The following is a 14,149-nucleotide window of genomic DNA, read 5'->3' on the forward strand; positions in this document are numbered from 1 at the left end:
GAAATTCAAATGCACCTAGACAGATATATAAAATATCTCAATAAGCTTTAGTAAATAAAATTTTAAAAATAAGCTACAAATAGACAAACAATATTTGGACCACACACAACAGGAAGAGAGTTTGTATCTAAAATATATAAAGAACATCTTGGTTGCCTCTTGCATGCACCCTTACCAGGAACTGAGCCTGTAACCTGAGCATGTGCCCTGACTGGGAATCTAACTGACAAACGTTCAGTGCATGGGACAGTGGCCAGCTAATTGAACCACACAGGCCAGGGCTGTTTTTTGTTTTTTTGTTTGTTTTGTTTTGTTTTATTTTTACCAAGTCAATGCAATAGTGTATTAATATATTTTGACTATACAACTAAAATATATTTTTGAAGTACTTTGCATCAAAACTATGAAAAATGCTAAATATTATTTCTTCTTATCTTAGAAGTTAAAAAAAGAACAAGTTATTAATTTGTTATAAAGCATATGATATTTCAGTGTAGGTCCACATACATGTACACTAATACTGTTAGACATACATAGGCACAGTATCTAAGGTTATGTTACTTTGTAGAATGTAAAATTAAAAAGTAATAGTTTGTGGATTTGATTGTTATGATGATGTGCAAATCTTTTTATACTTGGAGGCATTTAGAAAGTTTGTTACTAATTGTAACTATTAGTATGATCATCTTAAAAGTGAATATTTTGCTCAGTTTTGTAAACATTAGAATTATATTTTGATAATAGAAAATTATATTTATTTTCATTTATTAATTATTTTAGTTATTGTTAAATTTTATTTCAATAATGTAATCTTTCCCAATTTCATTTTATGAAAACATGATTTTAACAAAGATTAGGAAGAAAAGAAACCATAATAATAAGAGTCTATGAGAAAAAATACATCAATATTTTACTTTTAGCATATAAAATAATTGCTTAAAATTTGGTATCTTGGAAACTTTTCTCCTGAAACTTTCATCAGTTCATTTTTATTAAATTTATTGGGGTGACACTGGTTAAAAAGATTATAGAGGTTTTAAGTGTATACCTCTGCAATACATGAGCCTGGCATTACATCCCACCACTCAAAGTCAAATCATCCTCCATCACCATATATTTGATCTTCCTTAATCTTTACTAACCCCCACCACCCATGGTATTTAAAGGTATAATATTTTTAAAAATGATCTCTTTCCTTTGTGTATTCTAATATACAGATATTTAAAAATTTGTCAAGCCTTGCCCTAGCTGGTTTGGCCCCGTAGACACAGCGTCAGTCTGCAGACTGAAGGGTCCCAGGTCTAATTAGGGCCAAGGGCACCTGCTGGGGTTGTCTGTTCGATCTCCAGTGCGGGGGCGCACAGGAGTCAGCCAATAAATGATTATCTCTCATCATTGGTGTTTCTATCTCTCTATCCCTCGCCCTTCCTCTCTGAAATCAATCTATATTAATTAAAGCATAATATGCTAATTAGACTGGACAGCCAACGTCCTTCTGGACGTCCTTCTGAATAAAGCCGCTTTGGCTGCCAGGGCTGAGAGCAGGCAGCCACAGTGGCCGGCAGTGGCAGCCGCTGTCTGGTGATGGGGCCAGCACCTTCCCCTGATGGGCCCACTCGGTCGCCTCCCACAGAGGAAGGCCAGACTGTGGCTTATGCCCTCTCCCAGTGGGGAGCGGGCCTAAGCCACCAGTAGGATATCCCCTGAGGGCTCCCAGACTGTGAGAGAGTGAAGGCTGGGCTGAGGGACCTCCCCCAACCAGTGCAGGACAATCTTAGTAAAAATATATTCTTAAAAAAGTTCTTCAAACCTTGACTCATATATCTATTAAATACTTATAAAAGGAACTCATAAGAAATTATTTCTGTTATCTACATTTTCAAATATTTCATTTCTAAGCAAATGATGAGATATAAATTACATATACTACTATAAGACAAAAATGATCTTGCATAAAGAGATGATTTTCTATTTTTTAAATTCGATGTGTTTTTTTCTGCATAACTTCTAACTAAAAATAGTATGGAAATAAAGCAATAGTATGTAATGAGAGGACATGTACACCAAAAACATTTAATTTCCTCCTGCTCAACTTGTATTTGAAAGGGAGAATATCTTTAATTTTCAATGACATCAAAGGTGTACCTTAAAAAAAGATAAATTGAAGAGCAATATAATCATCGTGTTTTAAATTAATAAAACTCTCAAAGTTGACAACATGTTTAACATCTTTCTGAATTTGTAATAAACACTAAATTTGATAACAGATACCATGCCTATTCATTTTATTTCATCTGCTAAATCTTTAAACACAAAAACCAATAGAGTTACAATCTATTATTATGCAAAAATTTGTAACAAATAAAGAGAGAATATTAGTACTGGCAGTTTACCTAATAAGATGCTGCATCAATGTGCAAGCTTGGCAAATGACTTGTAATGTACAGTAGGAACTTATACAATAAAAATATTTCGTGAAAAATTGTAGTGGCCAGACATTGAAATAAATGTCTTTACTCAACTCAGATTTCTAAACCTGAGCCTTTCTGACAAGGTGATATAAGTACATATGTCAAAACTAGGCACAAAATATGCTCTAACATTCTGATATTTTTCCAGTAAAAATTTGGGAGAACAAAATTTGGAATACTGTTTATAATGTGATCCTGAGGCTGCTGTGTAAATTGCTAAGATTTATTTGGACGAAAACCAAATCAGTCTTTATTTTATACCTTTCTATGTCTACTTGGGTACTAAAAGAGAAATAATAGGCTTGGTTTTGATTTTACAGTAAAAGTATATAAGACTTTTATAAAAATATAAAGTAGATTAGTCTGTGTTACTCTCTTCAGTTTAAACTTCAAATCATTATAATTACTTCATTTACATTAATCAGTTTATTTTTCTGTAGCTAAAAGGGAGAATTTTTGCTTAATCCTATCTTGACAATTACATTTTGAAATGATTTAAAGGCTCTCAGTGATGAAAAGTTGTACTTTTATTTTCATTAAGAGAGTATGACTGTCAATAACCTAAATAGTTAAAAAGGCTGAGAGTAACTCCTTTTGGTAGTTAAACCAACACCTACAGTAGTTTAATGTAAATTTTTACTCACAACTTTACCTCTATTTTTATGTTTATTTGCTAATTTTTAAGAACATATAAAAACTCTGTTCATTAAGTGGATAGCTGTTACAAAAGATGGCAACTTACATTTTCCATGTTTAGAAAAATTCAATTATGGATAAATTTTGTTCTTATTTATTTAAAACTATGACATGACATTATACACACTACCCTTTAACTTAATGTTTCTTATTTAAAATGCACATTGTACAGCTGTAAAAAAGGAAGAACTCTTACCATTTGCAACAGCATGGAAGGACCTGGAGAGCATTATGCTACGCAAAATAAGACAATCAGATAAAGACAAGTATCACATGATCTCACTCATATGTGGAATCTAATGAAAAAAATAAACTGATGGACAAAATAGATCCAGAGACACAGAAGCATGGAACAGACTATTGAACTTCAGAGGGAAGGCGAGGGAGGGTGGGTGGGCGGGAAGAGATCAACCAAAGAAGTTGCATGCATATATGCATAACCCATGGACACCGACAATAGGGTGGTGAAGGCCTGAGGTGGAGAGTAGGGCAGGCTAGAAGGGGGGAAAAGGGGACATATGTAATACTTTTAACAATAAAGTTTCAAAATAAATAAATAAAATAAAATGCACACTGTACACAAACCCCCCAGGCTCTAACTCATTCAGTTAGACAACGGCTTAATATTCCAGTGTGAGCTTACCATCCTCCATCCACCGCTCCTTCCACAGCAGGTATTCATAGTGTTTTCAAGATTTTTTCCCATTGGTGAAATAATTGCTATAGAGCCTTGATCATATTATTTTCATTTTATTGTATGATTATTTTTTATTGTTATTTTTTATATGATAAAATACCAAATGAGGGATTGCTTTTACTTTACTTGTGCTTTAGTTGTAATGGATTTCGCCATTTTTTGAGTTATTTTCATAGCTTTAGCAGATTTTTATTAAAACATACTTATATATTTTCATAATTCTGAGATAGTGTATATTTTTATTACTTAAATATTCTCATCCAGAAACATGAAAAGTCTCACCATTTGTCCAGAGGTTTTGTATGCCGATTTAATGGTAATACAATATGTACCTCTTGTTAAATTTTTATTTTAGTTTCTGCTACTATTGTTAATAGGATTTTATGTATTTTTTTTTTCATTTAAAAGTGGTTACTGCAATTAAGAGAAAACTCAATAACAATTTTAGCAATTAGGTTTTCTTTACCTCACCACAAATAATATGGGGCTTTGTATTTTTCTTTGTATGATTAATTTTTCTTGGCCTTCCTGCTAGGTGGAAAATATTTTGTCACTTACATTTATTTAATTAACTTTAAGGAGAAACTATTTGTTTATTATGGATCCACTTTCTGAAGAATCACCTTACACTCTATCTAAACGCGGCTTCTCCTCTTCTCCTTGTAGCCAAGGAGCCACTCATTTTCTTTTTCCAAATAAAGTACAAAATATCTTGGTGCTGGTTTGGAATAGAGTTGGATTCAATTCTTTTTCAATTTTATTTTTCAATTCCAGTTGACATTCAATACTATTTTATATTAGCTTCAGGTGTACAGCATGGAAGATAGAAAATTAGGTACTTTATGAAATGATCCCCTGCGATAATTCTAGTACCTGCCTGGTACCGTACGGTTATTACAATGTTATGGGTTATATTCCCTATGCTGTACTTTACATCCCTATGACTATTTTGTAACTACCTATTTGTATTTTTTAATCTCTTCACGTTTTTCACCCACCTTCCACCTGCCTCCCAGCTAGCAACCCTCAGTCGGTTCTCTGTATCTAGAAGGGGAACTGCATTTTTGATGTTTTTCTGCAGACAGCTTTCACTGCCCTTTTGCCCCACATCAGGGGAAGTGTATAAATATTGGCTTGCACATGAACCCTGATCTAGTCCCAACCCATAAACACAAATAAAGCCCAGGAAACCCAACCGCGCTCTCTTCTTCCTCTTTTACCCGCATGGAAAGTGAGTTCCACGTAGAAAACTTGCAGAAAGATTTTGCAGCCCAAATTAAGCAATTTTGTTTTAGTCCAATTGGGCTGCTATAACAAAATACCACAGACCAAGTAGCTTATAAGCAACAGACATTTATTTCTGACAATTCTGGTAGTTGGAAGTGCAAGCTCAGAGTGCCAGTGTGGCTACCTGAGAGTCCTATGTTGGGTTGTGGGCTTCTCCTTGTATCCTCATGTGGTGGAAGGGGCAAGGGATCTCTTCGAGGCCTCTTTCAAAAAAGCACTAATCCAATTTATGGGGGTCCCTCTTTCATGACATGATCACCTTCCAAAAGCCCTTATAATACCATCACATTTAACATTAACATTTAACATGGATTTTGTAGGGACACAACATTCATATCATAGCAATGTTCTACCTAAGAAAGTCTTTACTACAGTTTTAGGTCAAGCCATTGTTTTTCTTTTGTGTTCTGTACATGATACAGGATGATATATCCAACATAAAACCATAGGACTCAAGAATATAAGAAAATGCTAATTAATAATAGTTTAAAAGCTTTTCACACTATTCTATTGAAGTAGTTTTGCTACTTTTTATTCATAGTTCAGGCTTTAAGCACTCATTAAATTAGATTTTACTACTAAATGTATATATTTTGACTCATTTAATACTCAATAAATAATACAGCAGCCTTGGTTATTAGTACAAGTTTACAGATAAATACATTGAGGCACCAGATATAGCCAGTTAAGGACATACCTAGAATCTGATTCTAGGCAGTCTTAAATCACAGCTGGAGCCCTAGGTGATTTGGCTCAGTGGATAAAGTGTAGGCTTGCAATCTGTAGAATTGCAGGTTCAATTCCAGTCAAGAGCACTTACCCGGGTTGCAGGCTCAATCTCCAGTAGTGGGCAGGAGGCAACCGATCAATGATTCTCATCATTGATGTTTCTATCTCTCTCTCCCTTTCTCTCTGAAATTAATAACAGTATTTTTAAAAATTTTAAATAAATAAATAAGATAAATCACAACTGGAGAAAAATTGATAGAAATCATGTTTGGCATTAAAATATGCTGTATTCTCACCAACTTTTAATAGTCTTATAAACATTAACACACACGTGGTAACTAGTGTAATGTACATAGGAAAATAATAAGATAGAAATATCAAAAGCCAATATGTGCCCTGAAACAAAATCAAAGAAAGACACTAAACAAAATTTTAAATAAATAAAACAAGCATCAAAGAGGAAATATTTTATGAAAATTCAATTGCTGTTATATCTTAATGTGATCTTACTATCTGTGGAAAGTGTAGTCCAGATGTTTCATTCATTTTGAGGCACTAAATCATATTACCAAATTATAATAAATGCAAAATGGGCTCAAAAACAGAAAATGAATACTTTCCCTTTTCTTTCAAAGTATCATGATTAAATTTCCTGGAATTGCAGAAGGAATATTTATAGATGTCAATAATTTAGCTAACATTTTAATAATCCCTTATTACCCAGAGGTTAAAAAAATAAAATGCTCCTAAATTATTTGGAACGCAGTAACTTCAACAAAATTATTCTGTATTAGTGTCCTACAATCTCTATAAATATAACAATATAGTTTCATTAATCAAAGACAAACCTTGTCCACACATTTTAAAAAATGTCACATTGTGAGTATCATATAGTTTTGGTGATGAATGGAATCATTTCTGCATGAGAACAAATAGAAATGAAAACTGATAGAATTTTAAATCATTAGGCTTTAAATATATTTGAGAGATCCATTTACAGCTAATAAAGTTGAAATTCAAATAATTTAAGATTCATGCTTAATCACAGAGATGGTAATTGTCTGAGTAAGGACTACACAAAACTGGTTTCTATACCAGGTTCTAAGAGAGCTGTCTACTACTGATAGAACACAGGCTAAGCGTCATGATTTGTGCCCAGAATAGGGAGATAAAGTGATGAGAACATATATCCCTTTGCACAATGCAATGGTTTTTGGAAGACTCCAATAATTGACTGGATGAATGATTATCAGTTGGATTCATCCTATGAAGACAATGTAACAGAATGATCAAATAAAATAAAAAATAAAGATAATACTGTGGAGAGAAACCAAGATGGCGGCATAGGTTAACGCCGGAGATTGCTGCCTTGAACAACCACTTCAAAAAACAACTAAACGACCGAACGGACATCATCCAGAACCACAGGAAGGCTGGCTGAGTGGAAATTCTACAACTAGGAGGAAAGAGAATATTATACCCAGACTCAGAGGAGGCACAGTGCTGAAGTGAAATACTGAGGTGCGGAGTGCGCGCAGAGCGGGCTGGCGGCGGAGGGCACGGTTGTTGTTTTCAATCGGGAAGGAGTTTCAGACTCTGAGCTCCAGATACGGGCGAGTCTCTAGGGACCCAGACTCAAATGGGAGAAGCGGGACTGTCTGGCTTCGGTCGGAACTCGAACGCAGCTTTCTCTCCAAGGTTTGCAGCGGTTGCTGGGACTCTGTGAGGCAGAGCCACTAGGGACGGCACTGAGAGTAGCCATAACTGCCCACCCTGTTTGATCCAGTACGACCCACCCCGCCCAAGCCCTGCACAGAGCCATTTGCCAGATAGCCTCAGGCAAAGGCTAGATTAGCACCACCCTAGAGATCCAGCACAGAAGCCCTCCCACTGCAGACACAGCGGAATCTCATAGCCAGTTAGCCTGGAGGTCAAATCACCCCTGGTATTGCTGACAACAATCAAGGCTTAACTACAACAAGACTGCGCACAAAGACCACTAGGGGGTGCACCAAGAAAGCATAAAAAATGCAGAGACAAAGAAACAGGACAAAACTCTCAATGGAGGATATTGAATTCAGAACCACACTTTTAAGGTCTCTTAAGAACTGTCTAGAAGCCGCCGATAAATGTAGTGAGATCTTCAAGAAATCTAATGAGACCCTCGATGTTATGATAAATAACCAACTAGAAATTAAGCCTACACTGACTGAAATAACGAATACTATACAGACTCCCAACAGCAGACCAGAGGAGCGCAAGAATCAAGGCAAAGATTTGAAATGCGAAGAAGCAAAAAACACTCAACCAGAAAAGCAAAATGAAAAAAGAATCCGAAAATACGAAGATAGTGTAAGGAGCCTCTGGGACAGCTTCAAGTGTACCAACATCAGAATTATAGGGGTGCCAGAAGATGAAAGAGAGCAAGATATTGAAAACCTATTTGAAGAAATAATGACAGAAAACTTCCCCCACCTGGTGAAAGAAATAGACTTACAGGTCCAGGAAGTGCAGAGAACCCCAAACAAAAGGAATCCAAAGAGGACCACACCAAGACACATCATCATCAAAATGCCAAGAGCAAAAGACAAAGAGAGAATCTTAAAAGCAGCAAGAGAAAGAAACTCAGTTACCTACAAGGGAATACCCATACGACTGTCAGCTGATTTCTCAACAGAAACTTTGCAGGCCAGAAGGGAATGGCAAGAAATATTCAAAGTGATGAATACCAAGAACCTACAACCAAGATTACTTTATCCAGCAAAGCTATCATTCAGAACTGAAGGTCAGATAAAGAGCTTCACAGATAAGGAAAAGCTAAAGGAGTTCATCACCACCAAACCAGTATTATATGAAATGCTGAAAGGTATCCTTTAAGAAGAGGAAGAAGAAGAAAAAGGTAAAGATACAAATTATGAACAACAAATACACATCTATCAACAAGTGAATCTAAGAATCAAGTGAATAAATAATCTGATGAACAGAATGAACTGGTCATTATAATAGAATCAGGGACATAGAAAGGGAATGGACTGATTATTCTTGGGAGGGAAAGGGGTGTGGGAGATGCCGAAAGAGACTGGACAAAAATCGTGCACCTATGGATGAGGACAGTGGGTAGGGAGTGAGGGCGGAGGGTGAGGTGGGAACTGGGAGGAGGGGAGTTATGGTGGGAAAAAAGAGGAACAAATGTAATAATCTGAACAATAAAGATTTAATTTTTTTTTTAAAAAAAGATAATACTGTGGCAGTCCACAGATCCAGATTCTGTCTCTATTTATTTATTTTTATAAAAAACTTGCTCCTCTACTGATTTTGGTTGATGGTCTGGTGATAACATTAAAAAATTATATGTATGGAGGAACAAAGTGCAGTTAAATATGATACATTAACTGCCTAGCCAGCATGGCTCGGTGATTGAGTGTCGACCTCTGAACTAGGAGGTCAAGTTTTGATTCCCTGTCAGGGCACATGCCCCGGTTTTGGGCTCAATCACTGCTGGGGGGCCTGTGAGAGGCAGCTGATCAATGATTCTCTCTCACCATTGATATTTTTATCTCTCTCTGACTCTGGAATCAATAAATATAAATACATATATTAAAAAAGATAATAAATTAACTGAAGTGGCATTCAACATTGACCATCATTTCAAATTCTATGTTTTTTTTCCCTTAACTATTGCCCAAGTAGGTTGGACAAAGTCTCAGAGATCAGGCTGTCTGAGTTAATTCTAACGATAGTAGGTAATCACATTTTAATTCTCTTGAAATATTTTAATATTTTAGTTAACCTCATGTCACTGTGCATCACTGTGCATATGTAGTTTTCATTATATATATTCACTAATTAGAAAAATGCTTAGTATTAAACATAGGAAATATAAAAAAGAGCTAATATTTTGGTAGTGTAAGAAAGACTTAAATAAGAAGATCTCCAGAATAGTCCTCTATATTTGCATTTGGGAACATTTAATGTAAATACCAGGTAATTGACAGTTTTTATTTATTCTGATTACCAAGGTAGATTTGACTTGAAACTTGTCTTTGTATGAGGAGGTGATGAGATATAGTGGGAAAAATGCATAAGGATTCAGACCAACTGAGTATCAGAATGTTTATATTAATTGAATAAATGTGAGCAATCATTACCACCTCCTTATTGCTATGTTCTTTCATCTGTAAAAATAAAGGTATTTTGACACAATCTTTCAAGGCCCTTTTTTTTTAACATTTTGTCATAAAGCAGCTGCAAATTCTTTAAAAATAAAATGAAAATTTATTGTGCATGACTACCAAAGAGAGGAGTTCTACCCTTCCTGTTAGGTGTAGCAGAGCAGACAGGTAAAACTTTAAATAAACAGTCATTTGATATTTAACTGCAAGTGGGATTTAACCTTCTTGACATGATTTATTTGCCAATAACCTAGCACTGTGGTAACTTACTGGGTTCCAGAGCTCAAAATGTTTTCATAGGCTGCCCTGCCTGTCTGTTGCTTAATTTTAATGATGCCTATGTATTTAAATAGAAAATGATAAACTCCTTTACTGAAAATAAAAGTAGGTCTTGTGCTTTGGTTTTATCAAATTGTTTAAAGCTAGTTTCTACTACATATGAAACCATGTTGATATCTGCTTGTCCTTATTCATTCACTGTCATGTAACAACTTCTATGAAATTAAATTAATACAGTGAAAATAGCAGTTTACATTTAGCTTATCTGAAATTTGAATAGTGAGGTGAGGGCAGAAAAAATTTAATATACTTTAAAGTTTGGGGTAGAAAATTATTGCTCATTCTGGACAGTGGAGAGATCATGCACGGACATATAAAGCCAGGGTACGTCAACAGTAAAACACCACAACTACATGCATCTGAAACACTGAAAAGTATAAATTAAACTGTTGATTATCCTTGATGTTTAAAAGAAATAAATAACTATGTTCTAATTTTTCTCATAAAGAACTTTAATGTTGAGTAATTTGCATTCCAGATAGCTTTGTTAACCATCATCTGAGAGCAGGGTGAGTCCGTTGGGCAGCTGCTTGAGATATCCAAACTAAGAAATAATTGGAATAACTATGCTAGTTAGCTATCTAGAGGGGGTTTTTGCATAAACTGTGAACTGAAAATTGCAACTTCCTCCCACATATTAGATAACCACATTTAGCGAGCCCAGAGGGGAGGAAAGCAGCCCTCATTGACGCAGAAGTCACCAACACTAACACAGTGTTGAAAGTTATTTGAAGACGGCAAACACAAAGAAGCAGCCAAATATTAGCAAGCATGCTCTTGTTCATGGATTAAGTCAGCAAAATTATTCTAAAATTGTTCACATAAAGAGGTAACAAACAATGCTTTTGTATATTATATAACTATAAGATATTTCTTAAATTATAAGAAGGAAATTGGCTCAAATAGTAATCTTAATCTTCAAAAGATTGAAATCAATAAGATTTTACCTGTCCTCTCTTTTAGACAATTTACACAATTTCTCAACATGTTTGGGTTTATGCTTTCTAGAGTACAGAGATGAGAATTTGTTTAATTAGAAACTGAAATTTGAATACTCATCATTATATTGCTTAAAAGCCATTAGAATGTGCAATGAATGTAGAACATACAAACACATAGGATTTTCAACTTATTGATCAAATTGAGTTTAGCTCAAATAAATAATGAATTGATCAAATTAGTTACTTATCTAAGTTACTGGTAAGATTAGATTTATAGGCAGTGAGACATGAAGCAGCAAAAACAAGAAATTTCACCCTAACCGGTTTAGCTCAGTGGATAGAGCATCGGCTTGAGGACTCAAGGGTCCCAGGTTTGATTCCAGCAAGGGCATGTACCTTGGTTGTGGTTGCAGGCACATCCCCAGTAAGGAGTGTGCAGGAGGCAGCTGACCGATGTTTCTCTCTCATCGATGTTTCTAACTCTCTATCCCTCTCCCTTCCTCTCTGTAAAAAAATCAATAAAATATTTAAAAAAACAAGAAATTTCAACAGAAACAAGAATTTAGGGAATAAAGGCTGATTTCTCAGCAAATTATGGTCAGAATAAAAGGACGCTAGATACTAAGTTTTAGACAGCACACGCTTTGGAAATAGATATGGGATTTTGATAGAAATATTGTAAAGAAAGTAAAAATACTAACCAGATAGTATATATAGAAATACAAAGCCTCCTACTGAACCCAACTCTAAATGACCATTTAGAAAGAGCAACCTCAGGAAACAGTTGAATTAAATAGGGAGCAAATGAACACTGAATGAACAGGAGTACTGGTTTCAGTTCCAACATGTCAAGAGTGTGGAATGTGTCACGCCCATACTTATAACAAAAAAATAGTTTGACAAACTGAAAAAAAAAAAAGACTTATTTTAGGCCCATGGAAACTGAGGTCACAGGGCAAATGTCTTTCTGAAATCTGGAGAGACAAATGCATCCACAGGAACACAGCCAAGATCTGCTTAGGTGGCAAGTGCCACAGGAAACATCAACTGGTAGGAACATTTAAAAGGTAATTTTGATGAGCTAGAGAGGCTGAGTTTAGACTAGCATAAGACTGAGATATCCATTGGGGGCTGCAATGTTAGTGGAGTCCCCAAATATTCAAGGATTCCTCCTGGAATACCATTAGTTTTTTTTTAAATATATTTTTTATTGATTTAAGAAAGAAAAGTAGAGGGAGAAAGAGAGAGAAATATCAATGATGAGAGAGAATCATTGATTAGCTGCCTCCTGCACACCCCCTACTGGGGATCAAGCCCACAGCCTGGACATGTGCCCTTCACCAGAATCAAACCTGGGATCCTTCAGTCCGCAAAACAATGCTCTACCCACTGAGCCAAACCAGCTAGCGCTTCTTTTTCAATTTTTAATGTAGCTATAAGAAAATGTAAAATTACTTAAACAACTTATATCATATTTCTATTGAATTATGCTGTTCTAAATTACTGACTTATCTCCACTACCTCTTTCTCTTCTACTTCATCCCTGATCCAGGTGAGGGGCGCAAAAGTGTCACTTTGGCATATTGCCCTCCCTGCAAATGTGTCATTTTGGCATATTGATTGTTTTAAATTACAGGCAATTAAAACACAGCCGGCCTAGGAAACTCCTATTTTATTTTTATTTTCTAAGCCACTTTTCTTTTTTTTACTGATTTTAGGAAGAGAGATAGTGCCGGGGTCCAACCCCAGCGGGTCCAGGGGTCCCCAAAGGTGTGGACGGCGTCGGCGAAGAAGGAATGACACGGAGACAGCGTTCAGTTGATCAGCAGCCTAGCCAGGATCTCCAGCCAGGATCTCCAGCCAAGTTCTGGTCCTGGATCTCCAGAGAGGTTCTGCTTAGGATCTCCAGAGAGGTTCTGTCCAGGTTCTCCAGTCAGGTTCAGTCACCAGGTTCTACTCAGGCTCTCCTGCCAATCTCCGCAGTCAGGTTCAGTCCAGGATCCCATGCCATGCTCTCTTGCCAGGCTCTGCCTCCAGGCTCCGAGGCCAGTCCCTGTCCAGGATCCTCCGGCATGCTCTCTCCAGCGAAGTTCTTCTGTCTCTAGAGAACGTTCTGTGTAGGTTCTGTGCCTAGGCTCTGTCTCTCTTGGTCCTGTCTTCCAAGCCCTGTCTCCTAAGTTCTGTGTTCGAAGTTCTGTCTCTCTGTCTGGTTACATCTGTATTTATACCAGTTGATTCAATCCTATCAATCTCTATTACAAAGGTTAGGGCGTTTCTTATCTCCATTCCAGGGAGTAAAGATTATGTAGCTTAAGCATGATTGTTTGTATTGATTAACTACCCGCCTGGCACTTAGTTAAGGAGTTTCATCCCCTCCCTGACTTCAGGGAAAAATTCCTACCTGGGGAAACAACCTTTCTAGGAGAGGCATCCCCTCCCTGACTTCAGGGAAAAATTCCTACGTGGGGAAACAACCTTTCTCGGAGAGGTGACCTTGGTTAAAACACAGCGCCAAGAAGGTGAGCAAACATATTAAGAACCGTATGCCATATATGCCAGGTCCCTTGAAACAGCAAGGATGGACAGGCTCCCAGCAAGATAGAGCAAGAGAGAGGGAGGGAGAGAGAGAGAGAGAGAGAGAGAGAGAGAGAGAGAGAGAGAGAGAGAGAGAGAGAGAGATCTGTTATTCCACTTATTCACGCACTCATTGGTTGATTCTTGTATGTGCCCTTACCAGGGATTGAACCCACAACCCTGGCATATCAGGATAGCACTCCAACCAACTGAGCTACCCAGTCATACAGGAAAAGCTTTTAA

The sequence above is a fragment of the Myotis daubentonii genome, chromosome 2 (genome assembly GCF_963259705.1).
Source record: "Myotis daubentonii chromosome 2, mMyoDau2.1, whole genome shotgun sequence".
NCBI lineage: Eukaryota > Metazoa > Chordata > Mammalia > Chiroptera > Vespertilionidae > Myotis > Myotis daubentonii.